The following is a 4,286-nucleotide window of genomic DNA, read 5'->3' as shown; positions in this document are numbered from 1 at the left end:
GTCTGAGGTGACATCTTCAAATTTCTTGTTTTGTTACACCAACAGATATTCAATTCATGAAAATATAAAACAGAGAAAGGAAATAATTTCTGACATTGGAGAATCTGGAACCAATGACTGGGTTTTGTCTACATGGTAGGTGTAAAATTTGACTGTTTGACTGCTCTGATTTTTTTTGCTGTAGATGTGACTTGTGTCTACCTCCTTTATGCCAATCATCACAACAAACTCAATAAACAACTGCTTGTCTTTTTGCATGAATGCTTTAATTAATCATTTTTGCAACGTAAGCTCATGCTGCAGTCTCCTCAGCTTCTCCTTCTGTTTATCGTTATTTCTCAGACAGGCCAGAGCAAGCAGCCGGAACTTGTTCCAAGCCACGTTCCTCAGGTGAAGTCGTCGGGAACTGCTGGACAGGACCACAAGGCCGGGCAGTGGAGAGAGAATCTGAGAAAAGACCACAATCACACAGATGTTAGGTTACTATATGGAGGTTTTTTAGCTCCCCTGTGCATGTAATACAATGACCCTGTAGCATGTCGGAAACCTCTTCACATCCTAAGTTAGAACACTTCTTATAATCTCAGGCTATTGTCTTGTGATCATTGTCACTTGCACCTTGAGTGGCAGGGTCCACACGCAGAGTGAAGTGCATGCAGCTCACTGAGGGGCTACGACCTCCTTTCAGGTCGTCGATTTTTGACACCGCATCTGGCAACTCCTTTCATCACGCGTCCTCCGTGCTTCCTCGCAGAGGGAGATGTGGGGCTCCGGTCCTTCAGTGGGCGAAGTAGTCTTAGTCTGCGGTACACCGGGGCCATCATCCTGTAAACAGATGGGAGTGTATATAATATATATAAGCTCAAAGGATCACTGAATGTTGAGCTTACATCATTCACTGTGTTTCATATTTACCACGACCGCATCGTGCCGATCGCCTCCTCGTTTCCAGACACTTTAGCCCAGAAGGTTTGACTGCGTCCTTGCCTTAGTACTCAGCGTAAGTCCCATCTTGTCTTCCTTGACTTTTCTTGACGCTTCCGCTAACCGCGGGGGTTTTATGCTTGACACAGCGCTGGACACACCCAGAACCTCCCTCCAAGAATAGTGGTGAATAAGCTTGTGATGATGTAGCCTCCATGAGATAAAAACAAACATCCTCTATGATGACCACAGCAAGTCGTAACACGGTATTTTAAAATCTCAGCTGTTCAATCTATGTGTGTTTTTGAAAAACACGCCAAAAGTTCGCCTAACACGTCACAATAATAATACTAATATAATAATAATAATACGTTTTTTGTTAATGCACTTACACTTAAGACAACCCTCAAGTGCACAGGTACGGAATCATAGAATAAGTTAAAACAACCAGTTTAAAATACATATACGGTGCACAATATTGTTGTGCACGTTAAATCATTTGTTCTGCTAAAAAGAAATTTTTTTAGTAATTTTTTATAGTCTCATAGTTTGTGGTGCCCTCAGAGGGTCAGGGAGGGCACTCCAAAGTCCGAGGACCGGTAGATGAGCAGTGTGTCTCTGTATTGGCCCGAGTGACTGAAATCCACTCCACGTTTTCCATCCCGTCTGCGTGGTGCGGTCTGCATGAACAAGCACTCCAGGTGGAGGTTACCTGAATGGCTGCACTCCTCTTCTGACATAATGCACTTAATTAGGAAAGTAGAGCTCCACCAACAAAGACGGGGTCCGTTTTTTAGAATACACACAACGTACGTTGCTATGTTTAAACGGATGGTCCGTCCCTTCTATAGCCAGTAATATAAACCTATTTCATTAACTTGCTCTCGTGCTGAAAATTGAAAGTTGAAAATATAATTCAAAAGTATTGATAGTTGCAGTACTAGTCTAGAAGATAGTCAGCCTTAAATATATAGAAATATATATTACATATATCTCATTACATACATTTACTAGAAGCATGTATGTAGTATATTATATATGTAGATATATATATATATAGTTTTATATAGATATACTCGATATAATAAGATATATAGATAATAATATAGCTATAGATTTATACATGATGTGGTGGATATATCTATATTTATATATATATATAGTATATAGATATATATATATTTACTGTATATATATACATAGAGTAACATGTAAATGTATCCATATTTTTTAAATGCGTCACATGAGGTACACGCTTATGTAAATATGCTCCACACCTAAATTACTTTGGCTTTCTTAATCTATTGACCAGATAATGTTTTTAAGATACAGGGACAAATTTTAATATTTTTAAGAGGAGTTTAAGCTTTTATAGAGAGCTGTGTATGTACACTAATGTTATTTCCCAAGGATCAGGCAGATTTGACTTTTTTACTACACTTCACTAAGACAATATTTAAAGACTATCACTCAAACCCGCGGCGGTTGCACCGTCCCTGAGTTCCTGCTCAGCTCAGTACTCAACTATTCGCACTGAAATTAAGTATCGCTGTACAAGGTGCGAGCTGGACCTCCAGGGATATGGAGCTGTTCAATACCACCGCGCTAGTTTGCTATTCGATACTGTAACAATTTCCTTTAGTCAATAAGATAAATCGAGCGGGCATATACGACCTTCTCTTATCATTGTTGCAAATCCACAACACACTACTGGCACCCATCGCTTGCCTATGGGAGGGGATAAAGGATTCTTTAAAAGTTGCAGCTGGTGTCGTTGGATCTGGCAGACCTGCACAGGAACTCTAGATCCGCAACATGTTCATGGAACAGACTTCGATGCGCGCCACCCATCGCGGACGTCTTCTCCAATATGCAAGTCGAGGTGGTTGGGCCCTGCAGCTCTTGCCAGGTGAGTCGTCGCAGTCCTTGCATTGACAATGTGTGCTTTGGACATTTTTGCGGACTTTTGTGATAATTATGGATGGACTTACATAATCTTTTCTTTCATTGTGCACCATGCGTTTCAGACCATCACACAGGTTCATTTTCTTGCACAGCGATTTTTACATCCTCTCCTAGTCCAACCCTGTAACATGTACGTGTTCTTTAGGTGTCTGATCGTCTACCCCGGACTCAGAGATATTTCGGCAACTTTGAGAAACCTCTACAACGCGCTGCAATCACTGAAATCCGATGGTTACAAAACCGAACAACTATCCTGCACGGTCTGGACCGGGCTTTGAAGAACATGACCATCGGCAACCTATGCGAGCTGAGCGTTGCTGCCCTCCGAGAAACTGCACTTGGATCCCGACAATTTCAAAGTAAAAGTCTGGAACAATGCAACTCTTTGTTATTCACTTCAAGCGGTTATTCAAAAACGCCCCACCTTCAGGTTGCTGATGTTCCGGATACTTGCTGTTTGCAGCTCCTGTCCCGACTGCCTGACCATTGTGGTTGGCAGCTCACTGGGAAGGATTTCACTGGTGAAGTTCAGTCAGCTTTCAGAAGTTCTGCCGTTGTTGGTGTCAGCCCTGGGCAGGCGGACCACTAACAGCTGCAACAGAAGACACCACATCTGATCATGTGTTTAAAAGTTGCTTTTGTTTATTCTCAAAAGCAAATAAATAATAGCAATCCACCAAGTTGTTATGTCTGTAACTATACCCAATAAGTAACATGAAGAAATTAATAATCCACAAATATCGAGACTGACCCTCTAGACACTTGAGAACAGGAGTTTCTGATAAAGTGCTGAGAGTGTCTTTATCCTAAAAGAGAGAAGCCCAAACATTGGAGAAATATGAAAGTCCGTAAGACTTAACCACCTTACTAACCTTTAATAAACAATGTTTTTTATTTAACGCTGTTGCGGCTATTATTGTTATAATTAGTCACATTCTAGATGAAACTATTGCGATTTGCCGATGTATAATCAATAGCTCCCATTTCATGCTCAGACTTGCTTTTGGTTCGTCACTGGACCTGGATAAAAATACAAGTAAATGTAAATAAAAAGACTATAGTGTCATTTTTATCTAAGTCACAGCTTTTCTCGAGTTGCCGGAGTTCTTTCTTGGTGGTCTTCTGCTTCATCAACAACATCCAATTAATTTATTGACAACAGTGCAATATTTCATTTAAAAATTTATAACAACAACTAAAAGATCCAACGCACCTGCACTAATAATTGTTTGGATGTGCAATTTTTAATAACGCATAGGTTTGCCCTTGTGTGTCTAATTGTTATTTTTTTAAGAGGTCGTGATTACTGCAGGGGGGTTTCAGGCCTGTGGAAAGAGGTCCTGAAAGAAGAGACTTTTCAATAGAAGATCGGAATCCAAACAATCAAGACATTTTAT

At 40.6% G+C, this 4,286-nt stretch overlaps 1 pseudogene; it reads left to right on the top strand.

Annotated features, from left to right (window-relative positions):
- Nucleotides 1-2,654: 2,654 nt before the first annotated feature.
- Nucleotides 2,655-3,478, top strand: LOC116703221 (hemoglobin subunit beta-like; annotated as a pseudogene).
- Nucleotides 3,479-4,286: the final 808 nt, after the last annotated feature.

Source organism: Etheostoma spectabile, chromosome 15, assembly GCF_008692095.1.
Source record: "Etheostoma spectabile isolate EspeVRDwgs_2016 chromosome 15, UIUC_Espe_1.0, whole genome shotgun sequence".
Classification (NCBI taxonomy): Eukaryota; Metazoa; Chordata; class Actinopteri; order Perciformes; family Percidae; genus Etheostoma; species Etheostoma spectabile.
This window is presented reverse-complemented; position numbering and strand designations above follow the sequence as displayed.